The 27,655-nt window shown below is 60.4% G+C and overlaps 1 protein-coding gene across 4 annotated transcripts in view; it reads left to right on the top strand.

Moving 5' to 3' along the window:
• Positions 1–27,655, top strand: part of ADARB1 (adenosine deaminase RNA specific B1) — a 130,927-nt gene that overhangs the window by 10,636 nt on the left and 92,636 nt on the right. The window contains exon 1 of one of the 4 annotated variants that reach the window (XM_082719859.1): positions 10,442–10,594. The exons of the other annotated variants lie outside the window; for them this stretch is intronic. The gene's annotated coding sequence lies outside the window, so the exon portion shown is untranslated. Of the gene's footprint in view, positions 1–10,441; positions 10,595–27,655 lie in introns of those variants that run through there. 4 annotated transcript variants of the gene reach the window in all.

Genomic DNA, 27,655 nt, shown 5'->3' with positions numbered 1-27,655 from the left:
TCAGCCCTCTCTTTGCAGGGCAGGGTAGGAGAGGGGTGCTTGATGGACTCGGGGGTCTCTCCGGAAGGCCTTGCTGTAGGAGAGGGAGGTGTCTTCCGTTAACGAGCCCAGACTCTGAGGCGGGACGTCCCCCGTGGATGGAGCCCCGCCATGGGTGCAGGAGGCGGGAGAGGGCAGGGCTGTGCGCGACGGGCGAGCTCCCGCCGGAGTCTCCCGATGGCCGCGGGCAGGCGTGCGGCCGGGGGCTGGTGTGTGACTGCGGGCCGGCTCCGAGCGGGCAGAGCTGCCATGAGGAGGGTGAGGCTGTGCTCCGCGGCTGCCGTGAGATGTGCGCTCGGCGGTCTCGGGGATTCTCGCAGAGGCCCGGGCCGTGCAGCCGTTACCACGCCTGCGTTGCCCCCAGAATGTTCCGGTGCTCGTGGTACCACGTGTGAGTGCCACTGACCTTCCTGCGTCTACAGACCTATGTGGAGTCAGGCCGTGTGGCCTCTCCCGTGTCCGCTCCCGTCATGCCACAGGGTTTTGGGGTTCGCCGTGCTGGGGAACGGACCCGGTTGATTCCGTTAGCTGCCGGCGAGTACCCCCCGCAGGGTGCGGCAGGCCTGTTCCCCGTGGCTGGGCCGGGCAGTAGGCGCGATCGTGAGTGACGCCGTTCCCGACGGCGGCCGACCCGCTCCGCGTGCCTGTGCTCGTGCGGCCGTGGGCCTCGCGGCGGCGTGTAGCCCGAAAGCGTCTCGTTACGGTCACGCTGCTAAAACCGCTGCTCAGACTTGAGGCGGCTCTTTGGGTCCCTGGGAGGTGCATCGAGCTTCTTGAATAGTGTGAACGTTTCTCCTCCAGGACAAACGGTGGTGACGGCGAGCATGGCTGCTGGGGTTCCTTGCGATGGCAGCCCGGTGTGCGGCGTGCGGTGTGCTGCTCAGGGGCCCGCGGCTGAGCTCTTTCCCAGCGTTTGATCCGCTCTGTCTCCGCCGTCGGGGAGGAGGTCAGGGACGCCCGGCTGGGCGTGTCCAAGCCGCCATTCGGCCTACAGAGCCCCGTGTGCCGCGTGCCTTGACCCAGCAGTGCCACTCCTAGGAGTCTAGCCCGAGGGTACTCCTCTGGCTGTAGGGAGATGCGAGTGTGCTGACCGTCCAGAGAGGCCGTGTGGAGGACAGTCTCTGCGAACTGATTCGGGGTGATGTCCAGAACACACAGAAGGCGAGTGGGCCACAGTGCCAGTGGCTAGTGCGCTGCCCTCCGCTAAGACGACGCCCGCTTGGCCGCACCTTCCTGCCAGAGGGACGTGGGCAGGATAAGGCTGAGCTGAAGGTGGTGCCGTGGTGGGGGGTGCGGAGGGGGCGCAGACCCAGCTGCCCGTGTGGGGCCACAGGACACATCAGGGCAGCCTGAGTCTGGAATGAAGTAAGGAAACCCACCAGGGTGTGGGGGGCTGAACGTGGACTCCACACACAAGCACACCTTGCCGTAGGACGAACGATGCTGCGGCCACGGAAGACGGGCCAGGAGGACGCGGGTTAGCTGGGTCTCGGAAGGCCACATTCCGGCTCGATTCTGTGCAGCTGGAGTCTAGCGGTGCCTTTGTTTCTTGCAAGGGTCAGGTTGGAGTGATAGCAAGTGTGCCGGGGCCCGGAGGCAGGCTCAAGGGCCCGGTGCGTCTGGGCTGGGACCGGGTCACTGTGTAAACCCACGGTGTCTAACTCGTGCACACAGGGGTGGGCGGGTGTGGAGACGCAGAGATACACGTGTGTGCGTGTGTGCTAGCTCTGTCCTTGGCAAGGCCAGCACGCGAGCACGCCCAAGCATCCTTCTCCTCCACCCTGTCCGGAGAGCCACGGGGTCCCCCGACGGGGGTGCGGCTGGTGTGCAGAGGAAGGACGCGTTCAGAAAGGGTGGGGCATGTCGGGGGAGCAGGGGCCGCCCGGAAGGGGCACAGAGGGCCCCACTGAGCCCAGCTGAGTGGGGAAATGCGTGATGATAGCATCAGCTTGTAGCCCCCGGCTAGGATGACGGCCGCCGCTGCACGCCGGGCGGAACCGTGGCGGCATAAAGAAGGAAGCGCGCTGGGCCGAGGGCCGCTGTCCCGGCAGAAGAGCCCGACCCGTGCGGCGTCTGGCGAGGCACGTGGCACCCCAGCAGCTCGGCGCGGGGGCTCAGCCTCGCGGGCCAGGTTTGAGGAGAAACAGGATACCGGCCTCGACTCGAAGTATCTCTTCCCTGAGTTACTTATTCATTAAAGAGGGAAAAACGGTAACTCTAGAGTGGAGAAAGCCGCAGACGCCGCCTTCTCCGGGCGATGCAAGTTACCGCGTCCTGTGATCAGACCCAGGGCCTCCACCTACCCAGATGGCACATCCCGTCTCTGGTATTCCCGCCCCAGACGCACGTCACAGTCACGGGGCTGTCACCAGCAGGCAGCAGACCGGCCTGGCTCGACACCTGACCTGAGTCAAGTGACCTGAGTCAAGGCTCCTTGAGTGCCCAGGGGCCCAGGGACGAGCTTCTGGAGGGGGCCGAGGGCAGAACGTGGCGTGGCTTCTGGATGGGGTCCTGGCGCCGAGAGGGTCTCAGGAGGAGAGCTGGGGCTGCGCGTACAGCTCGTGCTGGAGTCGATTTCCTAATTCTGTGATTTATCCGCGATGCTGTGGGATGCAGACATAGGAGGGGGGCGGGGGATACGGGGGAGCTCCCGACCGTGACTCTCCTCTAAGTCTGTCCTTTCAAGTAGGAGGCCGAAGAGGAAAGCCCGCGGCGGACGGAGTGTGACGGGACCCGCGGAGCTCCGGGTGGGGCGGGGTCCCCGCTGCCGCCCCGATTCAGCGTCGGGTCGGCTGAGAGATCCCTCCTGCCTCCTTCCTGGGCGTTCGGGGCCCTCGTGCCCCGCTGCAGCGTTCTGGAGCTGTGGGGCGGGGGCCTTGGGGTTGCTGGGGAAGGCAGCCGCAGCCCTGGCTGACGGGGAGGCCTGAGGCCCCTCCCGGGGACCTCTCACAGGGCTCTGGGTGTGCTCCTCGGTTGTCCTTGGTCTTGTGGTTTCACTGCTTTTCTTTTCCCAAAGAGAGATTTTAAAGGTTGACGTATTAAACTCTACTGGGCTTTTCCTTTATGACTTGGGTTTTCAGTCCTGTCTGAGAACATTTTCCTACCTTAGGAGTCTTCTTTCCTCTTTCATTTTTTCTGCCAGTTTTATAGTCTGTTCCCCACACTTAGCTTATTATCCGTGTGGAATTCGCTCCTGTGCGGTTTGAAGTGAGAGCCGGTACTTCTCCAGTCGCGGAGCCGGTGGCCCGGCCGTCACCCAGCGGTCTGCCCTGTGCTGGGGGACGAGAACCGCCGGCCGGGGCCGTTCGGAGCGGTTTCCGACCCCTGTTCCTGCTGCGCAGAACGGCGCTCGGGCTCGCCCACGTGTCACTGCGTCCCGTGTCTTCTGGGGAGAGGGTCAAATCGTGCAGATGATGCTGTTTCCTGCGCGTCTTCGTCCTTGCCCTCGTCGGCGGGCTGGGCGTCTGGTCCCAGCCCGCAGGCACTGCGCGCACGGTGGCCGTGGTCGGAGGCCCCCTCTTGCTCTGACTCGGCGCCCGGGCGTCGGGCTTCGCCGCCGGGCGCGGGACGGACCAGCTGTCCAGCGAGGCAGTGGCTCCCTGCCTGCTTGCTGAGAGGCTCTTGGGAGACCAGCGGTGGAATCTCGTGAGCTTTTCCTGCTTCTGTCGGGACGGTTCTATGGTCTGTCCTCTCCAATCTGTTAATATGGTAATTTTATTAATGATTTCCTGATGTTCTACGTTTCTTCCTTCTTTGCTTGCGACACACTGGAAGTTCACTCTGCTGTGTGTCTCACCACCTTTTCCTTCTCCCAAACAAGCCCTGACCCTCTCCCCAACCGCGCCCCCCGCTCCCAGCATTTTGCTTCTATGCAGCACAGTTCGCAGCCCGTAAGGTGTAGCTCCGTGCGGGCAACTCCTTCACAGCTGGTGTGTTTGGAGGGACGGGGTTGCGAAGGGCCCTGATGTGTAGCATTTGCCGATTTCTGTGGTGCAAATATTTTCAAGCTACCAATGAGCCGTCCGCTGGGCCATTCCAGAAAGTCCTCTCCCCTGAGCCGGTAGGAGCTGGCGGGCAGCCCGGTGACCTTCCTCTGGTCCATGCCCGTCCAGGTCAGCCCTGCTGCCTCCCTGGGGAGCCGCTGCTCTGGTCTTGGTCCCCTGCTGTCCTTGCTCCTCCTTGTTTGCTGCTCTGTGCACGCGCAGCTCCGCATCTCCCCTCAGAGCCAGCGCGGTCTCCTCACTGACAGCTAGCGAGGTGCAGGGCTCCTGGCGACATCTGTCGGAAACCCGAGCATCTGGCCGCCATCGCCGCCTCTGGAGCAACTGCCCTTGTTGGAGAGACGAGGGAGGGTCCACAGTAGGAGCGTCCTGCGGCCTGAGGGGCATCTCATCTCGCGCTCGTGCGGCTCTTCACCCTCCCTTGTACAAACAAGCTCTTTTCCTGCGATCATGACTAGTCTTTCTTGAGCACCTACTTCGTGCGTCAAGCGCTTGGGATGCCAGCGGTGTAGTAGGGAGCAGAGTCCTAGCGCAGGTTCCGGAACACTTGGAAGCAGCCTGTTCTTCAGTTCACCGGCCTTGCTGTGTCCCCGACTCAGACGGCCGCTTGTCTTTGCCCCTGTTGTTAGATCGACCTTCAGTTAATCTAGTTTTTCCCACTGCTTGATTCAAAATTCCCTGCTTCAGTATTCCTTGATGTCCACTTTTACGCCTTCTGTGATTATCTCTGCTTCACTAAATTCTCGAGAGGAGAAGATGGTGGAGTCGGATCTGCGGTTTTACATTACGAAAGGTTGGTTTTTTTCAGGGGTCATGAGGGTAACTGACTCAGTGAAGTGACACTCCGTTGGAGCCGCGGGCAAGCTCATCGCCAGCATCGTCTTCTGCGGCCCTCTGGGTGCCCGTGGCCGGCTCCCTCCCGGCAGGGTCTCCGCCTCCCGAGGCACCGGGGCACGGCGGTGGGGCGGGTGGGGCCCCGCGCTTCGGGAGGTGGTGGCTCTGAAGGACGGGCTCGGCCCCGGGCCCCGTGCGGCATGGTGCGTTTGCTCCCCACTCTGCTGCCGGGTGGGTGCAGGAGGTCAGGCACGGGCCCCCGTTCTCCAGGCTTCCGCCCGGGGAGCCTGCTGGGTTTGCCTGGGGGGTGCAGATCTAGAGGGTCCCAGTGAGTTGAGCTGCTGGGCCAGGTGGGAGGCTCAACGCAGGCCGGGGCCTCAGGAATGCATTCGCCCATTTTAGTAAGAGAAACTAGTTCTGTTTGACTTATTTAGACAATTTAAAAGCCCGTAGAGATCAACTTCCCTCATTCCTTGGTTGGGGGTACTGAGAAACGGTGTGAAAAGCGCAGTCTGGGTGGGTCTTGGCTCCTGCCAGGTCCCCCCCGCCCCCAGCATCCTGTCTGTGGAGAAGACCCTTAAACCTGCGGGGCCCGTTGGTGTAGAAGGTGTTGCCTGGCCCTGCTGACACCCAGAGCCAAAGCCGCACGCCCTTTCCTTGCCCTGGTCTGGCACGACACCTCTCCAGGCCGGCCGGGGGGGTGTCTGTCGGGGATGGGGAACTTCCAAAGCCCATCCTTGGCTTATCAGCTGACCTTGGCCTCTTGGCAGAAACGGAGTCAGCTGGCGCACCGGCCCCGCAGTCTTCTGCTGTATTGTAACCGGCTGCCAAGGGGCATTGGAAAGACGGACCGCAAAGAAAAGCACTTCCGTGGCAGTAAACGTTATCTTCTTTTCCGGTGTAGTTGCACCTTGGAATCTCATCTTAGAAAATAATAATTATGGGGACTAAGCCTTAGTAGGATGGTTGAACCCTTGTAGATGAATCAGAATTCAAGAATCCTCATCAAAAGTAATTTTCCCATTGTTGTATACATGTTGAATTTTAAAAATGGGTGCATCTTACTCATCTGTAAACTTATAAGCCAGAATGACACCCCAATATAGTGTCACGTATCGTCCTGTAAGTATTAAAGTGATTGTCGAATGAGGAATTGTGCAAAAACGTAGCCAGTGAGGTGGAGGAAGTCGGTGAAGCTTTGGGTAGCTTAAATCTAACTTTACCTGAATAATTACTTTAAAAATTGTGTGAATAGAGCATCTTGCAAGCCCACACAATGTGAGTCGTGAACCATCCTCATACATTTTTACTTCTCTTTCTTGAAGGTAGATCTTAGGTCCTGGAGGTGTCAGAACCAGCATCAGGTCTAGGTTTCACTTCTTTTCTTTCCTTTTTCCTTCCTTTCTTTTTTTAATAAAGATTTTATTTGTTTATTTGGGAGAGTGAGAGAGAACACAAGCAGGGGGAGAAGGAGGCAGAGGCAGAGGGAGAAGCAGACCCCCCGTGAGCAGGGCGCCCGTCGTGGGACTCGCTCCCAGGACCCGAGACCATGACCCGAGCCGCCCACGCGCCCCTTCGTGCCCTTTCTAAAGCCAAGGACATCTTTATCTTGTTTTCAGAGCCAACAGCGTCGTCCGTTCCTAGGCTACTGAAATCTGTCGATGAGTCTCGTATCATCCTTGCTGCTCCCTCATATTTACGCAGAGAGCAGGGAGGACCGGGTATCTCTCGTCTGAGATAAGCAGGGCTTCCTGCCACGTCTGGGGCCACACGGCCACCTTCACACGGCTCAGGCCACAGAGGAGCCTGGACTGACCGTGGCTGGGGCGCTGGGGTGCTGCGCTGGGCTGCTCCAGGTCGCGGGAGGAGCCGGTCGCTGGGCACTCCAGGCCAGGTGCACCAGCCGTGGCTTCCTGCTCACGTTCCCCTTGGCGGGTCTCCCTGGCCATCGGCAGAGAGAAGCGGGCATTCTGTGGGTGCACAGCCCTCAGAGCCTCACTGCTGCTGTTCTGACCCGGGGCAGTCACCTTTTCTTCTCTGGTTCTGGAACTGGCCCTGTGTGGCGAGGGTCAGCGTGGTTGTGATCTCTCACCGTGTGTGAGAGATCTCCACAGGGGTGTCTGGGAAGACCTGCCTGTCTCCTGGCCTGGCCGCAGCCTCCCTTGCTGGGTCTTCTCTTGGGAAGAAGCCTGGCGGCGGCCTCTGCGGAAGCTGGTAGCTGCGTCCGCTGCAGCCCCAGGAATCCCCAGCAGCGTCACGAGGTCCCGGAGGTGGACACTGCCAGTCAAGGCCTTCTGCGTTTTTATGTTCTTATTTAATTTATTTTTTAAGTAGGCTACATGGCCAGTGTGGAGCCCAGCGCGGGGCTCAAACGCACGGCCTTGAGATCGAGATCTAGCTGAGATCGAGTCAGAGCCTCGGCCGAGGGAGCCGCCCAGGCCCCTGCTTTCTGGACTGTTGAGCGAGAGGCCGGAACCCAATGATTCTCGTCCTCCAGGCTGCGACTCAGGCCGCTCATCTCTCATCTGCCCGAGAAGCACCTTAGGTTTCGGCTTCCCGTCCCCGCGCGGCCATCACACGCGGGTGCTGGACGATAAAGTCATGCTCAGCAACAGGCTTAATTTCTGGCGCTTCCCTCCTGCTGGGGACGGGTCGTCCTCGCCGCTCCTGGCTCATCTGGTCAGCGCGTGGCCGGGTGTGACCGCGGCCCGCTGGAGTCGCAGACCCGTGAGCGGCGGTTTCTCGGTGTGAGCGTCCAGTGTGTGTGTTCGTAAGATGGGTTTCTGGTGATGCTGTGTTTGCAGATGGAGGCTCTTTTGAGAAATAGAATATATCAAATTATTCGGACGCTTCTCTTACAGCTCCCCGAGGGGCCGTGGTCAGCGCGTGCTCCGAGCCTCGTGGGGACCCCGAGAGGGGCTTCCATCAGGCCTCCGGCCCTGACCTCCCTTCCGGGCAGAGCTTCTCGAAATGAGCCCATTTCGCACCCAGTGCTAGTTTGTTGTCTGAAGTTTCCTTTACACGGGGAATCCCGAAGTAAAATTTTGGCAAGTTTTTGTTAATTCCACAGGATGTTTTTGAGTTGTGGGTTTGCTGAAAGTGTGTTTCTCATGTTTGCTGCCGGTGCGGCTCCAGGCGGGACAGTACTCCGAGCGCAGAGGCCGCACCGAGGCCGTGTGTCCGGCTGGGCCCCGGCTCCGCCCCCGCGGGCTCTCCGCATCTCTGTGTCCACGTGAGCCCCGGGGCCGTCAGGACCTCGTCCTGGTGCGCTCTCCGCGGCCACGGCTCTTCTCACCTCCTCCCGGCCAGTGTTTTCTGAGTGCCCCTCGTGTGGGGGCTCTGACAGGCCCCGAGCAAGCCAGGCCGGCAGATGTCTGCTCGGGCGGACCTGTATGTCTCAAGCTGTCCACGCACAGCCTCGGTGTGGGGGGGGGGGAGGCCCTTGGTGTTCATGCCGGGGCCTCCCGGCTTGATGCCTGTCCCCACTCTCGTGACCTTCCTGACTGTCCTGCTTGGCTTTTGGCCTCTCTGTCCCTCTGAAATGGCTCTTCGGAGTCACTGGTGACCTGGCTTTGGCAAGGTCAGCGGCCACTGTCCTGTCTTGTTAGGCCCTCAGCAGTGTCTGACAGAGCGGCCTGAGCTGCCTGGTTCCCCCGCCCCTCCCTGTCCCGGGCGCCGCTGCCCCCAGCCTGCTTGCCATGCCCTCCACTCCGGACGTGGCACGGTGCACACCCCTGCTGTCCCTGTCCCTCCCACGGGGGCCTGTGCTCACTGTTCCTTTCTCCCCGCCTTGTGCACTGTCCAGCTCCTTCTGGTCTGTCTCTGGCTCCCCTCGCTGGCTCTCCTGGGCCCAGACTCGCTTCCGTGCAGTCCACCGTCCTGGGGTCACTGTGCCCATCCTTCCAAGGGCGCGTTCCAGCAGCTGACCCCTGCTGGACCCCTTCCGGAGACTTCCCCTCACCACGGGGAAAGTCGGTTCCCTCAGGAGCAGGTCGACAGGCCTTGCGTCTTGCCGGTTTCCCTCCATTTTCCCTGTTTGTGGATCTGCACCCGTGGCACCCCCACCCCGGGTCCCATGCGTCTGTTGTGTCTCCCGTGGGGGTGTGGATCAGACTGCCGCCTGCCTGCCGTCCAGCCTTTGGCTCCCGGCGTGTGTCCTTGGCGCGGCTGTTCCTCTGCCCTCGCCGCACTGTTCTTGTCCACGTCGAGCTGCTTGAGGAACGCATGGCGTGGGCCTGCTTGCTGGTGGCATGCGTGTGGTCTCCCCTGTGCCCTGCACCGGGAGCTGCTGGTCGCCGCTGGTCACTGCTGTGGATCCAGGTCTGTAGCAGGCCTGGTCGTAGTCCCTGTGCCCAGGCAGTGTCCTTGGCCTGCATTTGGGTCGGGTTGACTTGGCAGCATGGAGCAGAACCTGGCTGGTCTGGCTTTTAGCTCCTGGGCCCCTCGAACCAAGAAGTACAAAGTCTGGGGCCGGAAGGTGCTTTCTGGGCCCTTGCGTCCTCCTGTCTGCTGTTCCGTCCTCGTGCTTGCGGGTGACTTCTGATGGCAGCCTGATGTTCCAGCAGAAGGGGCGGTGTCTCTCTCGGGAAGGCATTTCAGGAAGCCCCCGGGCTCCATCTCATAGTCTGGGAGAGTGCCGCGTGCCGCCTCTGGTCACTAGGATCTGGGGCAGCGTCTGTGCGTAACAAGACCAGGCTCCGTGAGGAAGCGGTAAGAGCGACAGTGGGCCGCGCCCCCACGGTCCTGTCCGCGGGGGTCCTAGGACCAGTCAGAGGCTTTGGCGCTGCAGGGTTCTCTGCTTAGCGCTGTTTGCAGCGTCTCGAGTTCTGGACCAGTTTGGACAATCCCCACCCGCAGACAGGTGGGTGGGGAGTTGATGCGGGCGCCGATGCCCTAGGACTAACTGGAGAATGGGGCAGTCTGTGGCCAAGTGGGCCTGTTAGTCTTTTACTCTGAACTGCACGGACTGACCTACCTGGTGACGAGAATGGCTGGGGACAGGTTCGGGGTGCCCTGGGCTGCAACAGGCTCCTCCTGTACAGTGACCTGAGTACATGGTCGCTGTGGGTGGGCCCAGCCCTGGCCCCCAGTGGAGAGAGGAGCCCTCGCCCAGCTCTGCGGGTCCTGCCCTAGTGACCACGCCTCCCTCCGTGGGGAGGGTCCAGCCGGGTTCTCCCCAAGCACCCAAACGTGGGCCTCTGTGGCCCGCAACATGGCTTTTGCTGTGTGGGTGGAAGAAGTCTGGGGGAAGTGCCCTCTGGGGCTGGGCTCCTGCCTAGCCGCGTGCCCCAGGGATGGCTGCCACCGCCCCACACTCGCACAGCCTCCCAGGAGCCAGGGAAGGGGCAGGCCCTCCTCCGGAAGAGCTGCTTCTTTGCAGCCTCCTGGGGTGGTGTCTGAGGTCGACCGACGGACTGCGCGGCAACCCCAGCCAAGGGCATATGCAGAACAGCTCCTGCGCGGATGGGAGCCTGGGGGACCCAGTCCGGGGTTTGGGAGGGGCCGTCCCCACAGCCGAAGCTCCCGCACCGCGCTTCCTCTCCGAGGGCAGCTGCCCCCAGTGGTTTCTGCAGGGATTAGATGAGGACACGGATTGGCCCCCGAGGTAGTGCCTGCGGCTCAGGGAGGACGGGGCTGGCCCTTCAGGTCCTCACAGGGTCTTTCCCGCTGAGAGCCGGTCCCGTGCTGCCTCTTTGTTAATTGAGAGCGGAAGAGCTAAGGTGAGCTCGGGAGCTTTGCTGGAGGCCCAGTAAGCAGATGTGGCCGGAGAGGGGCAGGCGGGCCAGCCGCAGGACAGCGAGTCTGACGCTGAGCCAGCGGTGGCCCTGGGCAGGGGTGCGGGCGTGCAAGGGTGAGGTCAGAGCTGTGGTTTGGAAGGTTCTGCGCTGCTGGCAGGAGAGCAGGTGGGGGCGGGGCGGGGAGGAAGGATTAGGGCAGGCAGAGACTTGAGGGCGCGCCTGCGCGTGGGCAATGCCGCGTGGGCAATGCCGCGTGGGCAATGTGCTGGCTGGAAGGCGGGGCATTTGGGACAGAGCTTCAGGGGAGCGAGACGGACGGGGCAGGGCGTCCCGCTGCTCTGCTGTGGACGTGCAGGCCTTGGGCCGGGGCCCCGTGCTTCTGCTTTTCCATCTGCCGTGCCCTGTGGGCTCTGGGCCCCAGGCCTGCCAGGCCGTGCATCGCAGCTCCCTCCCCGGCTGCGGGTCACAGGCCCAGCATCTGGAACCCGCCCCTTACCTGCCTTCCTCTCCCACCCTTTCTCCTCACAGCGAGCGGTTCCCTGCTGTGGGAACCTGGCGGCTTTTCCCTGCCGGCCCCTCAGTCCCCATTCGTCCTCCACCCGGGATGCCCGCTTCTCCACGCCCCCCTTGGCCCCGTGGCCCACAGGCCACCACCCGCTCTCCTTTGCCCCCAGCAGAAGCCTCCTGACTGGGCCCTGATCCTTCCCTCCTGCTCTCCGCGCCCTGCGTGCAGCTGCTGAGCTCCTGGTCTTCCTCTGCGCCTGCATTCCCCACGGGTCTGGGCCTCGGGCTTCAGCACAAACCGCTACCCACTCCGCCAGCGGCCGGCTGCACCCAGCTCCGGCTGCCCCAGCCTCCCCCGCCGGCCCTGCCCCGGGTGCTCAGGCCCAGACCCCTCCCCGCCGGCTCGGTCTGCCTGTCCGGCTCGTGCCTCTTCAGCTTCTTGCAGAGCTTGCTTGCCCTCCTCGTGTCTTTCTCTGTGTTGCTCTCCCTCTGTCAGATGGTGGCGGCCACCTCGGCCACGGTCCTGACCCACCTCTGGAGCTGTCCTCTCCTCTTCAGCTGGGAGGCGGCCGAGAGAAGTCCTTATTTGCCTGATCTCTGGAACCAGCCTGTTAGGGTTCAGCCATCCCAATGCTACCTTTCCCTGTGTGACCTTGACATGTTATTTGACCTTGGGGGCCTTGGTCTCCCAGTCTGCAGACTGGGGATACTGATATCCCCTCATGACTGTGAGGATGGGATGCTTGTGCCAACCACTGGTGACCGTGCCTGTGAATCGTGGGGGCTGGGCGTGCCCTGGACCCGGCACCTGGCCGAGCTCCCCAAGGACGGCAGGTGTGCGGAACTCAGGAGCTGGGCCCCCGATCCTTGAGCCCTGCTGCCTCTGCGCTGGGACCAGAGACACGCCAGGTGATTCTTGGTGTTTCAGGCCACACTGGGCACCTTTCCTGTGGATCACACACGATCCCCAATCTGGGGACATAGATTCCCCCAAGAAAACATGCATCTGAGTTTTTTACCAGCAGGCAGGTGGAGCTGGAAGGGAGGTAAGACCTGACGGACTCCCGGGCTCGGAATGAATCCTCGGATCATCTGATAGGAATTTCCACGTCTTCCATTAGGGGTTGTTCATTCAGCACTGCTGCGAGAGAGCAGGGGTCGGAGTGGTGACCAAGAAAGTGTAGTTTCCCATGGGAGAGCAGCCTTTCCATGATTATGTCAAAGAAAGCTCTAATTGGCCATCCTGTAATGCACAGAGTAAAACCTGCTAAATTAGGATTTTTCTTTATATTGCTCCTTCAGCCTTTAAGAAAATGATTTGCATTTGTGTTTGGTGCAAGTCAGTACTGGATCCCCTCCTGGAAATCGAAGCGGAACCACTCCCAGAGCGCGCGCTCCAGGACGCGGACTGCGTGTCACGGTGCTCGTGCTCTGCGGGCTGCCGAGCCTGCTGTTTCTGGGACGCTCGGAGGCTGGCGTGTCTTTGGTTCTGAAGGCCCCGTGTCTGCTTTACTGAGGGACTTGGGGAGGGTGTGTGTGTGTGTTGATGGTTGGATTAGACTAACCTCCGTAAAGTACTGTAGGCTTTGTTGTAGGTACAGTCTAAACATATTGAAAGAGTTCAAATGTGGGTTTATAAAGATAAAAATATGTATTTAAAAAAATGTGGATATGACTCAGGTGAACGCAGTGTAAAGCCAGACCTCGTGTTCAAGAAGTCACCTTTAAACGGCAAAACACACTCAGCACACACAGAAGTAAAGCAGCGTGTGGAGATGCGAGGTGGTGTGCTCCTCTTAGGAATTAGGTGAGCAGTGGTCCTGTGTGGGCTCGGAAGGGCGCAGAGCGCACCGCCGGGCGTGGGGTGGTCTGCTCTCATCGTGCTGCCCTGGTCACCGACCCCGCGGCAGGTGCAGCCACGGCTCCCCCGACAGCTGCCGGCTTCACTGGAGGCCCCAGGCCTGACCACTCCCCGTCACCCACAATCCACAGAAACACCTGCCACACCACCCATTTTGTGACTTTATAAATTTAATGAACCAAAGTAAAGGTAAACTATCTTTTAATTCTCACGGTAGAGCTGCAGGTGCCCCAAGCTCCCAAGCCCCATCTTGAACCCAGTAGGATGTCACCAGCTCCTCCCCCGTCTGTTCCTGCAGTCACAGGAGGTGTGACCTTTGTATCCACATGCTGCAAACCAGTCATGGTGGGATTCTCTGTTTTCTGGACCCATTTCTGTAGCGAAGTCCAGGAGTGGAGGCCGGTGAGCCCTGGAGCTCTGTGTCCACGCTGGGCAGTGCTGGCCACGCTGGACCGGTGCCCTACCCGAGCACCAGCCACAGGGCGAGCGGGATGAGCGGGCACCGCAGGGCAAGCGGGCCTGGCGCGGGGCGCGGGGCAGGCGCTGCGGCCTTGAACTCGAAGCCCGACAGGGGCTGGCCTGCTGACGAGTTCCCGACCAGGGCCCAGGGCCGGGTCGGGGCTGAGGCCGGGGCCAGGGCCAGGGTGGGCGCGGTTTCTGTGGGCTCCATGCGGCTGTGCGGAGACAGGAGCAGGGCCAGCAGCAGCAGCAGCAGCGCGGGCACGGGCTGGGTCGCCATGCCCGAGTGCTCAGGGCGAGTCCCCTTTTCAGTGCTGGTGGGAGTGGCTGCCGCTTGGCAAGTCTCCTGGGCTCAGTACTCTCAAGGTGCTGTCCCTTGAGGTCTGGTCCTCTGGCGGCGGTTAACGGTCAGCTCCCTGGATCCCGCCGCGCGCCCGCACTCCCGCGCGCCCTGAGCCTGCTGAGTGCGCACCACCGCGCGGTGCCCCCAGCGCCCGAGCCCCCTCCGCGCGGTGCCCCCAGCGCCCAGGCCCCCTCCGCGCGTTGCCCCCAGCGCCCCGGCCCCTCCGCGCGGTGCCCCCAGCGCCCAGGCCCCCTCCGCGCGGTGCCCCCAGCGCCCGAGCCCCCTCCGCGCGGTGCCCCCAGCGCCCAGGCCCCCTCCGCGCGGTACTCCCAGCGCCCCGGCCCCTCCGCGCGGTGCTCGCACCTCCCACTCCAGCGTGGTGCCTCCAGCGCCCCGACCCCCTCCTCCTCCGCGCAGTTCCCCCAGTGCCCAAACTGCGCCCAGGGCGGCGGCCAGCCCTGGCTGCAAAGGTGCTGAGCAGGGGCTCCCAGCAGGCTGGTGGCACGGTACCTCCCCTTTGCCAATCCGTGGGTTCAGCAGCTTCAGGGAACTTTGGGAACCTTTCCTCCTGCAGTGTGCACACAGCGTTTATGTTACAAACCTTGAGATTATGGCATCCTTTTCTTAAATGTGCCTGTCCTGTAGAGAAAACATTGTCAGTGCCTCTCCAGAGTTTTCCTCGTGTCCGCTTCCTTCCTGGACTGCACTTTGAAAGGGTTAACTTATTTCTCTGTAAACCCGGACTCTCTGGCTTTTGGAAATTAGGAGGAGCCCAGCCGTCTGCAGAGCTGCAACATTTTGTCCCCAGGCAGAGCTCTTGTGAAAATTTCCAAGTACTATACACTTAATATATAGACATTTGAATTTTTAAATTTTACTTATTTATTTATTTTATCTTTTTTAGTAACTCTCCACCCAGTGTGGGGCTCAAACTCATGACCCTAGGGTCAAGAATCACTTGCTGTACCAGCTGAGCCAGCCAGGTGCGCCCGGACACCCGGACGTTTTGAATGCCCGTAGGAACCTCAGTCTGTGCTGACTGCCGGGCGGGAGAGAGCCGCTGGCGACACTGCGGGAGGGCCTCAGAGGCTCACAGCCGCTCTGTGCTTTGCCAGACGGAGTTTATCGACTTCTGAGCAGAGGGAGCCTACTTTCTGCTTATTCCTCTTCTGAAGATTGTTGGTGCATCTTCCTTACTGGGATAGGGTGTCTACGTGCAGTCCACACAAGGGTTTGAAATAATGCTGCGTGTTTTTGAATTATAAAAGTATGCATGTTTCTGGAAATAAGTGTGCAAGGACTTCAAAATGGAAGGGTTCGCGGCCCCCACCGCCACCCCAGTCACTACAGGTAGCCCCTTCCGTAGGACCACCAGGTCGGTAGCCCTGGGGAGTCCGTTTCCTTAGAACAAATGTGGTGCTGTATCCGTGGTTGGAAGATGGATTTGGGGTCGGGTAAACTAGCTTCTTCCATAAGTGTGCTTTGTAAAAGAGCGTATAAGAAATAAAGAGGAAGGGCTCCTTCTCAGGGCCCAGCAGGACCTGCCCCGGGGGCCCTAGAGCATCAGGCAGAGCCAGAAGGGAAGGAGCCCCCACCCTGAGGTGCGTGTCAGAGGGACAGAGGAACCACCTGAAGGGGCTCCGGTGGCCAGAGCCGGACCCGTGCCAGCCGCGGAGTGAAGTCGTGCTGGATCACAGCCCGCACGGTGCGTAACTACCCACGAGTCCGCACTGACATCGTCTGCGGCTCACGCGCGCTGCTCCCGAAACGGCATTTCCTCCTCCGAAGGAGAACCCCCCAGTGTCCGCACAGCCGCTCTGTCCTCGGGCGTGGAGTGTGCCTCCCCCTCCTCAGGTGTGGGCTGGGCCCCAGGGGACGGTGCAGGGAAGGGAAGGAGCCACGTGGGGTGGGGACACCCGGCAGACCCACCCCCACCAGGTGACCACGGCCCACGTGAGCAGGGACAGGTGCCCCCAGCGCCCGGTCCCCGTCCGCGCAGTGTGGATGGGAGGAGACGGACACTTGCGCTCTGCGGTCCTCCCCGCCACAGCCCCTGGCCCCGGTCCACCCACGAGGAACCGCCATGCCAACCCCAGCGAGGGGCGTCTCCCCAAAGGCCTGACTGGGCCTCCGCCCAACGGTCGGGGTCCTCGGAGGGACGGTCACAGCCAAGAGGAGACGGAAAGCGACGTGACTGATGTCGCGTGGTGTCCTGAAGGGATCCTGGGACAGAACGGGGCCTTGGGGGGACTGAGGAAATCTGATGCTTAGTTAACAATAACGTGTCAATACTGGTTTGTTAATTGTAACAAATGTAACGCACCGATGGGAGATGTTTATAAAGGGGAAACCGGGTGTGAGTGCGTGGGGAACTGCATGTGAACGCGTGGGAAACTGGGTGTGAACACGTGGGAAACCGGGTGTGAGCACGTGGGAAACCGGGTGTGAGTACCTGGGAAACCAGGTGTGAGTACCTGGGAAACCGGGTGTGAGCGCGTGGGACACCGGGTGTAAGCGCATGGGACACCAGGTGTGAGCACGTGGGAAACCTCTTTACCATCATCTCACTTGTTCTTTAAATCTAAAATGGTTTTAAAAAATAAAGTCTATTTTAAAAAAATAATGTTTTTTAAAAATCTAATAATTTCTCAGACGTTCCTTTTGTGATCTCATCCTCTGCCCTAAGTCCCATTGACTTTTGAGGTAATTGCTTCCCGGTTTCCTTTGTGGATTTATCACTTTGGTTACTCTGAGCAGCGTATTCGTTGGTTTTGCCGGCCCAGACTCCCCTAAACAGGAAATGGCCAGTGGGGCCCTGGGCATGGCTGGGGCTTCACTCGCGGAGGTCCCTCCTGGCCGGTGTCCGCATACGCTCTACATCTCTCAAGAGTGCGATCTTTTAGCTGGAGTCACCGGGCCTGCTGCCTCCTTGTTCCCCGGCTTCTCTCTTGCCCATCCCCTGTCCCGGGAGGCCGTGGACGTCCTTGGGCTTCTTCCTGAGCTGGCTGAGAGGAAGTCACGTTGGGCTGCATTTAGCTTGGGTCTAGCAGGATCCGTGGACATGGGTGTGGTCGCTTCTGGGAAGACTCGGGTGCTGCCCGGTGCTGTGACCTTGGATCACATGTGTGGGGGCATAAAGGAGTAGGGCCGGATGGGAGAATGAGAGGACCATTGCTCACTGCACCCGTTTACCCTGGGGGAGAGTTACACTCCAGAAAGAACACGGAAGATCTGGGCAGGGGCCGGCCCCAACTGCTGTTGGGAGTCGGATGGGGTTGAGGGTGGGGGCTGGACCAGGAAAGGAGGTGTTCTCAGGGAGCTTTGAGATGAAGCTCCTGTCCAGCTGGCTGGCGGTCAGCTCCAGCAAAGTCGAGATGGTCTGCTTGGCCCGGTGGACAGACACAGTGTTGCAGGGGGCACCACGAGGGGCTTGGGGCAGAGGAAGTGTCCGGAGTGGCGAGTAGGGATTTTGAGAGCGGGGCCCCTGCCCTGCAGCCGTGGGCAGCCCGTGGGGTTGGAAGTGCCACCTCCTGGCCTGGTGAGCACCCGTCAGCCGGTCTGGGGGTCCTGGCACAGCACGCTGCCCGTACTTACCCTGCAAGTCTCCTTGGGGGCACAGCTGGCTGCAAGGGGTCGTGGTTTTTATGACATTAATGCAAAGCTGGCATCTTTCTTGAGGGGAAACCGTCCCGGCGCCTTCTGAGTGTTGAGCCAGGTCCAGGGCAGCGTGGGGACAGAGCGAGGTGACGTGGGCGCTGCGCTCACTTCTGAGGTGATTTTGTTGTGTTTTCGGGGCATCTTTGATCCCTTGCTTTTTTGATATTGGACTTTGTCACTTGTGATTTTTTAGAGATCTGGTTTCATTTTGGCCTTTTAAGTATGATAAAGGACGTCGATGGCTTGGTTTCTCCATTTTCTTCTGATGCCCCCTTGCAGCCTCGCTGGTTCTCAGGTCACCATGAACTGAAAGTTTTTATTTTTATTTTTTTAAGATTTTATTTATTTATTTGACAAAGAGACACAGTGAGAGGGAACACAGGTAGGGGGAGGGGGAGAGGGAGAAGCAGACTCCCCGTGGAGCAGGGAGCCCGATGGGGGACGCGATCGCAGGACCCTGGGATCATGACCTGAGCCGAAGGCAGACACTTAACGACGGAGCCCCCTAGGCGCCCCTGCTGAAAGTGTCTTGAATGAGACCGCCCGTAAGAGTTGGGCGTAAGGAGCCCTGGAGTCGTCCGAGCCGCACGCAGACGAAGGCTTGCTAACGGCGTTGCTCCTGTGCTGACTTACAGACTTCGCCTGGCGAGAGCGTGCACGCGTGCGTCGTTGGTGTTTCCAGAACTGGGCCCATCGTGCGAGCGGATGGTGCCGTGGGAAGGTGCGGGACCTCAAGTCCTGGCTCGCCTGTCCGCCGAGTACCAAGAAACCCACCGCGTCCAGGCTTCGGAACTCGGGTGAGTTTTCTGTCTACCGCGCGCCCGTGTCGAGGCGCTCCGCCCGAGACCAGCCACTGGGGTGATTCGACTGGTTTCCTCGCGGTCCTGGGTCTTTGTTCTGTGAAACAACCGTGGACGAAGAGAACAGTCCAGTCTGGAGGCTCTTTTGTGAGAAAAAAGCTGCTTTGGTGTCATTTCATGTTTTAGGATTCTTCGCTCCTTGAGTTGTTGACGAAGTTGTCCTGGTACCAGGAGGGGCGCGGCGCTCCCAGCCGTTTGCTCCTCTCTCTCCCGTGGTGGCGTCGCCTCGTGCTTCCTGCGGCTGTGTTAGGACAGTGGCCTCCCCGGATTCCTTGTTTGTTGGTTGGTTTTTTAATAGTTCCCTTTCTTCATTCGGCTGCGACGCCTGCTGATCTTAGAGCCCGGTCACGACGTTTAACCAGGCGCCTGTGTGCAGTGTGGCTGGAGGCCGCGTTCACTGGTGCGGCGTAGCCGAGGCAGTGGCTGCGCTAGAGCCTGTCAGGAACTCATCGTCTGAGCGTGTTCACGATCGTTTCTCCAAACCGTCCTAACCGTGTGGCCAGAGACAAGTGTGTGTAGACGTGCGCACCTTGATACCTGGATGGAGTTTCCCAGGTGTGAGTCTCTGTGGTAAAGAACCAGGGACGCTACAGGCCTTCGGTGTGTTTGCTGTCACACTTTTCTCTTATTCTCCTAAAAGTGAGTGAGTTAGGAATTAGTCAAAATGACAAATTAATAAAAAATGAATTTTCCCAGCAATGTAAGAAAAGTTTAGCATGTTTTCCTTATACAAAGCCTGTTTAGTGCTGTCTGAAGTTTGTTAGCGTTCTTCTGACGGAAGGCACTCGCAGCCGGGGTGAGCGGGCGGAGGCGCCCCTTGGGAGTGAGCGGTCGTGGCGGACGCAGTAGGTGTGCTGCGGGATTGCTGGAATCCTCAAGTAATGAGATTGGAGTCGGATGTGACTTTCCTGTGCCTGGGGGGCTCCGGGGGTGAGGCCGCTGCCTTCGGCTCAGGTCATGATCTCAGGGTCCTGGGATCGAGTCCCGCATCGGGCTCTCTGCTCAGCAGGGAGCCTGCTTCCCCCCCCCCCACCTGCCTGCCTCTCTGCCTACTTGTGATCTCTGTCTGTCAAATAAATAAATAAATCTTTAAAAAAAAAATGTAACATTTAGAAATGTAAAAATCTCTTTTAGGACCCATGAATGTCGGTCATTCGGTTTGTTTTTGATGGGAGTTCTCCTTTTCTCGAGGAAAAAGTCGTATCCAAGTCTAAACACGAGCCAGAAGGCTGAGGAAGATGTTGCTGAAGATGAAGGCAACAGAGTAAACTTCGCGGCCGAGGAGGGCTGGGCGCCGGGTCCCCAGGACAGCAGGAGCAGACGTTGCACGAAGCACAGATGTGCAGTTTCATGAACGATTGCGGGGAGGATCCAAGTGTTGTTACCAGCAGCGTGGGACAGGACGAGAGACAACACAGGCATGGGATTTGGAGTGCAATACGTAGAACGCGGGGCTCCGGGGGTGAGGCCGCTGCCTTCGGCTTAGGTCATGTCTCAGGGTCCTGGGATCGAGCCCCGCGTCGGGCTCTCTGCTCAGCGGGGAGCCTGCTTCCCCCTCTCTCTCTGCCTGCCTCTCTGCCTCCTTGTGATCTGTCTGTCAGATAAATAAATAAAATCTTTTAAAAGAAAGAATAGGTAAAATGATGTGTTTGCAGGGTGCTCAGGAGACCCCTCTGTAACGGGTGCTTGTGTCATAAGGAACCGAAATCATAAAAATCCGCCAGTAAACACGTAACATGCAAACATCCTTACACACGGAGTCTTGCCTGCAGATGCCCTAGAGGTGCCCCCGTTCACAGCAGCTACAGGAAGATCCGGCCCAGGCACGAACATGGTCCGAAAGGTTCACAACCTGAGTAAAGACCACAGCAAAATTCTTGAGACAGACGGAAGTAGCCTGGAGCCCAGGGAGGGGCGCGCCCTGTTCACGGGTAGGGGTCGCCGCCGTGATGCCCGTTCTCGCCCGGGGGTAATGGGCAAAGTTCATGGGATTCCAATTAAGGTGTGAGTGCGGCAAGAGCCGTCAGTGCCCTCGGGCTGGACGTGTGGAACCTAACACGGACACCGAGAAACAGGCATTCGTGGAGACCTAGAAACTCCGAAGAGAAGGGGCGAGGAAAGGCGCACGGCCCACCAGACACCGACGCGCCCAGAGAGCCCGTCCGGGTTGAGTCCGTGTGTGGGAGGTGACGGTGCCGACCGCTCGGGGAGAAGCCCGGATCCGGATGGGTGTGTCGTCTGTGGCTAGGGCGGCAGCTCCGACTGCCGGGTCGTGAGGGACGCCCGGCGACGTGATCTGGGGACAGTCGGGCACCGTCGTGTGAAAGACAGCGTCGGCCTCCGCCTCGCGCCACGTGCCGCGCGAGCCCCGGGCGCAGGAGGGAGCTCGGTGCGGGAGGCGGGCGGTGCGCATGGACAGAAACGCAGCCGAATGCAGCCCGTGTGGGAGGCCAGGCTTGTCACAGAGGAGCTGAAATCTCCGGTCCCGCGAGAGGCAAGACGGCGAGCCGAGCTCCGAGAGGAGGCACCGCAGCCGGGGAGACCTGCCCGAGCGAGCAGACACGGAGAACGGAGAGCAGACACGGAAGGGCCGGCCGCGGGGAAAAGCTTTGCAGCGGACCACGGGTATTTAAAAATCACGGAGAGGGAGGCCAGTCTCCTGTAGGCAAACAGGTGAAGACACGGGCGTGTGTCCCGCGCACGCTCCCACCCGCGACGGCGGCCCTTCAGCGTCGCTGCGGTGCCGCTTCGCCCGTCACGCTGGCGAAGTGAGCTGTCAGCCGCGGCTGCGCGCCCTTGGCCGTGGCGGGGTAGGCGGCCCGTTCCTCAGAGTGGGGAGTTTCTGGTTCGTTTCCCGGCTTGCTCGCAGGCAGGGTCCTCTGACCTGGACTTGGGGCAGCGCAGCTCGGCCTCTAGGTGGCGGGGACTAAGCTCGCCGAGTCCGTGGGTTTTTGGGAACCTGCCCGCACCCTCTTCGCCCCGTCTCTGGCTCCTGTGGCTGCTCTGGGCTGTTCCCCACGCCTCATCCCTACACGGGGGTTGGTGAGTTTGGGGTGTCTGCTCTGTTGCCGTTTTTCCTGCGGCGTCTCTGTGCTCACGTGGGAGTTCCCGTCGGCCTGGAAGGGGTCTGAGGCAGAGGGAAGCCCGGGGAGGAGGCAGGGCTCCGTCTGTGGTCTGTGTGGCCATGGCCCTACTGCACTGGCATGGGCCTCTCGGTGCAACCCATCCTCGGTGGCGAGACGAGCTCTGTGCACGCGGCGCTGAGTCTGTCTTGGGGATTCGCACTGAAGAAGTCTGATGGAGAAGAGGAAGGACACGGAGAGGAGGACTTGGAGACCCGCAGAGCTTCCCGAAGGGCAGAAGGTCTGCTCTGGGGTGTGCTGGAACCTTCCGTTCCTGAACCACAGGCCTGGCCCTCCCACTGCCACCTTACAGCAAACACCCTCTGTTGACAGGAGACCGTGTTCTCTGCCCCTGGGTTTTTGTTAAAGGCTGAATTGTTGTTTTGTTTGAAGACCTAATTGTGTGGCTCCCAGTGTGGACCTAAGACCACACAGTCTTTCCTCTGCTTGGTGCCTCCTGCGCGGAGAACATGGCGTGGCAGGGGGGTGACGCACACTGCGTACCAGTTCTGCTTCTGGTCCTTGTGTGCCCAGTGGGGCAGGAGCGGGAACCCAGGCCAAGGTCCCCAGGCAGTGCTCCCTCACTCCGTGCCAGGTGCACAGGAGGGCCCATGTCCGTCCTCCCGGCGGCGGGGGGCTCGCTAGTTGCTGGTTCTCACGTGGCGTGGGGAGCAGCTTTGCCTCAGGCAGGTGTCACCCTGCGTGAGGAGACCGGGCCAGGTGCAGGAGTGGTCAGGGAGAGGGTCAGGGTGCTGCCACCCGCCGCGATGTCTCCCTGGCCCCTTCCACATCTCTGGCGTTGGGTTTGCGTGCTCTGCCTCCCGCGATCCCCTGCCGTCCCCTTCCCGACTGCCACGGCCGCCTCCTCTGCCGACCACGGCCCGTTTTGGAGGAGGTGTTTGTGGCTGGGAGAAAGGCTTTTGCTTTCTGTAGTACATCTGGACGAATTTAGGTGTTTCGGGGGCCCGGCTCGGGAGAACGCGCCTCCCCCTCCTCCGCTGTGGCTCTTAGGGACAACGGAGCGTTTCCGACAAGAGTGCACACCTGAGCTCCCGCTGTGCCGCTGATGACTCCGCCTGTCGCCACAGGCTGCCCCACGATGGCTGGGGTGTCCCGAGCCATGCCCTGGCTACACGGCCTCAGTCCGGTCCTCGAGGCCCGCGGGGCGATGGAGGGACCCGAAGGGGCTTGTTTTCCCAGTGTTCGCAGCAGCGACGCCTGCGACAGCCGGACTGTGTCCGTGTGTGCACACACGCACACACGCGCACACGCACTCACGCACACGCGCTCACACATGCACTCACACACTCACGCACACGCACTCACACATACACTCACACACTTGCGCACGCGCACACGCACTCACACACGCACTCGCGCACACTCGCACACACGCACACACTCATGCAAGTCACACACACATATGTGCACACACATACACGCACAGTCACGCATACATACATGCACATGCACATACACATGCGTGCACACACATGCACACACGTGCGTGCACACACACATACACACACAATGGAATATTACTCAGCCACCAAAAAAGGAAAAAAATCTTGCCATTTGCAACGACGCAGATGGAGCTGGGGGCCGTGCTGGGGGACGTTGGTCAGTCAGAGAGAGACAGTTGCCAGGTTCTCACTCACGTGTGGGATTAAAATAAACAGAACCGAGGAGCATAGAGGAAGGGGAAAACATGAAGCAACTGGAAATCCGAGAGCGAGACAAACCATGAAACTCTTACCCGTCGGAGACAGACTGAGGTTATGGAGGGAAGGTTTGGGGGGACTGGGGTCACGGGGGACGGGCATTTGGGAGGGCACAGGATGGGGCGAGCACTGGGTGTCGTATGCAGCTGGGGACTGCCTGACCCCCACCTCCGCAGCTAATGAGGTTCTGCATGTCCGTTGGTCAGAGCAGGGACAGCGCGGGGCAGGGAGCGCGTGAGCACAGGCCTGGGCGGTGTGTGCGGCCCGCCTGCTGTCCCCCTCACGCTGCTCCTGGACGTGCTCTTCCCTTCACAAGCCGTGGGCTTCGTCACAGGACGTGCGGACGGTGCAGACAAGGGAGGCCGTCGAGAGCCGTGGTCTCCCCACGGGATAAGCTCCATCCCCGCTGGGAGGTGTCTTCGCGTGTACACACGTGCACGTGTGCATGCGGGTGTCACCGGGCCCGGGGGGCGTGGTTGGCCTCCCGCAGCCGCAGGGAGCGAGCTCTGCTGACCGACTGGCGGAACAGCCGCGGAACCGCGGCCACAGGCGCGGCTGCTGCCCGGGACGCACGGCTGTCGCGGTGGCGCTGGTGGCCTGGCGGTCCCCGGGGCTCGGAGTGCGCGTGTGAGCCGATAATCTGCCCTACTGCCCCCCGAGAGCGCGGCGTGCCCGCTGCAGCGCCCCACATGGGAGCGCCTTCCCCCTCTGGGAGCTGTTTCAGGGGCTGTGCGGTGTCCCCGCGCCGTCCCCTGGGGACGCCGAGTTCTCGGGTGCCTGTCCTCCCCTCCGTGCCCTGGGTGTCCTCCCGGTGCGGCCCGGGCCGTGCAGCGGAGGGCGAGCGGGTGACCACGGTGTTCCCCGCCTCGTCGCGTGCCTTCTGGTGTCCGGGTTTGCTCATGTGTTCGCTGCACACGACAGAGACGCCAACACAAAGCAGTTTTGAGTAAAAGCAGGGTTTTTACTCCGAAACTTTCCTTTGGATTTCCCTGGTCATTGCCGGAATGCGCTCGTCAGGATTGGGTTGTCGGCTCCCCTGCGAGAAGTTGGTCTCTCTTTCCTCCTGGCTGCAGCAGCGTGTCCGGGGAGAGCGGGGCCGAGCTGGGCGCTGCCGCCCCGTCCTGTCCCGGCGGGACGCCGGATGTGTGCCGACACTTTACCCCCCAGCCCTTGCTCCAGAAAGCTCACACTTCTTTTATTTTTAACTTGAGCTTTCTGCTGTGCGAACTGAAGAGGAGCTCAAATTACTTTGCTTTGTATTTATTTTTACTTGACCTTTTCACTTCTAGATTTTGAGAAGAAAATGTGAGATTCTCTTCCCCGCACAATTTTCTTCTGAAGGTGGTGAAGTTAGCCCCAGGGTGGCACGTCTCGCGGTTTCCATTCATGAAACGAACTTTCAAATGCTTGTCAGTTTAGTCTATGAAATAATTTTAAATCCCAGCTCGTTTGGAGCACGGTACGCGCGTATCCCAAGGAGCGGCCGTGCTCCCAGCCAGCCTGGCAGGCTTTCGAGACCCAGGGGCGTGGGGCCGGCTGCGTGTGGGGGTCGTTTTGTCCGAGAACCAGGTGAGGCGACACAGCAGAGAATTTGTTCACGCTTTGGTGTTTATTCATTTTGTTTTCTTTAGGAACTGAGCTGAGCACTTGTCACTGGCGGGAACCCATTGGAATTCCCGGACAGCAACACCCCCACCCCCGGAGCCCCTTGAGAAGAATCCTAGTGTACTGAAGCCCGTGCCCACCCTTTCGGAAGGTCTCGTGCTGCAGGAGTGGCTAGTGTTGCTGTGCCTTTAGTACTGCTAGTTGGTGTCAGGGCTCCCGTTATTCTGAGCGAGGAAAGCGTACAACGTAGTGACAGAGGACACACCAGGAAAGGCACGGGGGAGAGACGGTGGGCGGGCGGCAGACGCCAGTCCCCGGGACACGTGCTTGTTTATTGTTAATATTTTAATTACTTTAAAGGCTAATAAGTAAACATATTAAATCAAATCTCACGTACAGCGTTTCACAACAGGTTCTTCTCACACTGCGTGAACGTGGGCTTGCGTCTACCTTCATTCTCCTGGGGGGAGCTTGTGGGTGTGCGGCTGAGGCCGCTGTTCCCACATCTGGCACCGGACGCCCTCAGCTTCCCACGTGCGTCCCCGGGCCACAGCCCAGAGGGGGCGCTCGGGGGTCCCGCGTGTCCCGGCCACAGCCCTTGCTTCCCGTGCTTCCTGCCCTGCTGCGGCAGCTGTGGTGGCGCTTGGTGGTATAACCGCCCAAGGAGCAGCGCACGGAGCACGGTGTGTCCTCCACGAGCTGTCCCAGAGCACGCTCCCGCGGAGCTTCTGCCCAGGAGCAGCCGTGGGGCGCAGCTGGCCCACAGACGTCCGGGTGACAGGTGTGTCACCGGAGCTCCTGGCCTGCGGCTCTGGGCCGTAGGTCTGCCTGCCTGCCTGTTGGTTGGTTTTAACTTTTTCCTATAAATACAGAATGCATCTTTGTGTCTGTTTCCCTTGGTTCAGGGCTGTAGGTGAGAGGCTGGGCTGGTGGGCGGCTTTGTGCCGTCTGAGCTAGTCCTCTGCGCACCGCGGCGTCCGTTCCCTCTCCTTCCGATGGCGGCTCTTCATCCGTTACGGCACCGCCGCCGACCGTTCCGACGCACTGTTTGTACAGGAGGGCCCGTATCCCTGGGCCTGGGCCTCCCCGGGCGCACTTGGACGTGTGCGGCCGTCCCGTTTTTCTCCGCACTCCCCCGGGGCATCGGCTGCCCTCGCAGGCCTTATGCTCCCGACGCTGCCCCGAGGGTCTCCCTGCGGCTGTAGATCTCCGTCCCGGACGCCGATGAGACCGAGCACTTCTGTCCTGTGTTTAGTGATCGCGGGGGCTTCCTTCCCTCCCTCCGTTCTCTTCTTAAAGATCTTATTTGTTTGAGAGAGAGAATGAGCGGGAGGGCAGAGGGAGAGGGAGTCTTAAGTGGACCCCCCACTGAGCGCTGAGCCCGACTCGGGGCCGGACCCGTGACCCGAGATCGGGGCCTGAGCTGGACTCCAGCTGGACCAGGTGCCCCGGGCTCCCTGTTGGCTGCCGGGGAAAGGGCACAGCTCACACCTCTGCCCCCAGGGAAGAAAGTGGGGCTGGGGTCGGAGTCCCTGCCGCAGCTTCTGTCAAGCCCACGTCTGTTCTTAAAAACAAGCAAACCCTGTTTCCCTCGTGAGTTAAAGAAATTGGCTCATCCTTCTGAGTTCTGTCTCCGCTGTCTTTCCTGGAGTTGCCAGTTGTATTTAGTTTTAAGAAAGGCATGAATACTTGATAGCCTTGCTCTTCGTGGGGCCAGTTCCCTGGAGATACACGGAAGCTTCTGGCAGGGCCTCGCCTTCTCTGTGCTTCTGGGACTCCGTCTAGGGCCTCCTCCCACTCCCTGGGCTGCCTGGGCACGGGCCAGGCCCAGCGCGCAAGCCCTGATCTCAAGCTTATCTCCACGCACAGCTGCTCTGGGGGATTCTCCTTCTGTTCTCAGAGCCGCGGGGTGGAGATAAGAGGTGAGGGGACCTGGGTCCCCAAATATCTCTTGCTTGGTCCGCCTGGTGTGAGGGGGAGTTGGGCAGCCAGCGGTCCTCTGCAGACCCTCGCTGTCCCCTCTGGTTTGGGTAACAGGCTTGTGGTAAAGTAGGTGGGCAGGCAGTTTCCTGCTGGGATGGTGCCAGCTTTTGAGAGCCACGGGCCTGCGGTTGGGAATCACCACCGAGGGCCCGGGGGTCTGGGTGTCCTAGGCCCATGGGGTCGGGATCCCAGAATTGCCATCCAGAGGCCGACAGGGTCACCAGGAGGCGGAAGGGGGTCCACCGGGCATTGTAAGGGGTCCTGTGTGTCCCCTGTGTAGCCACACCCAGAGGGGACGCGCAGGGGTCCCGTGTATTTTCTGAACCACAGCCAGATGGGGCCTCTCGGGGCCGTGGGAAGATCTGGTGTTGGAGGCAGAATTTCCAAGTGTGTCTAAGTATTTCTCACGTCCTCTTTTTAATGTTTAGTTTTATTCGTTCATGGAAAAGGGAATCTGTTCATCTTGCTGGAATCCCTTTCCGTAGGGCTAGTTGGGGAATAAAATGTGGTAATAAAACTTAAAAATATTTTGTGAAATGTGATTACTGATTTTGTTTTCAACTCTTTTTTTTAAAGGGTCTTGGAAGGGCCTCTAGAACTCGGTCTCCTCTGGCTAGTGTCCTTGATTCTGCTGAGGAAGGTGCAGGGACCGTGGTGCTGGGGCGGCGGGCGGCCCGTCTCGCCTCTGCAGCTCCTGCCGGCCTGCCACGCTGACTCCCCGAGAGGCTGTGCCCATTCGTCACCGTGTGAATGAGCTCCTCGCGCCTGACTTGGTTGCGGCCCTGCCGGGCCTTCCTAGCCAAGGGCAGAGGGCAGTTTAGCTTAGCCCCTTTATGAATCTGTCACAGACTTGCAGTTGGCAGTCCCCGCTGGCTGTTCTTCTGTAAGCAGCCGCTGCTATGATTAGTCACGTACACACACCGCGGAG

Source organism: Mustela nivalis (genome assembly GCF_964662115.1).
Source record: "Mustela nivalis genome assembly, chromosome: 1".
Taxonomy (NCBI): Eukaryota; Metazoa; Chordata; class Mammalia; order Carnivora; family Mustelidae; genus Mustela; species Mustela nivalis.
Note: the sequence above shows the minus strand (reverse complement) of the source record. Positions and strands in the feature narration are given on the sequence as shown.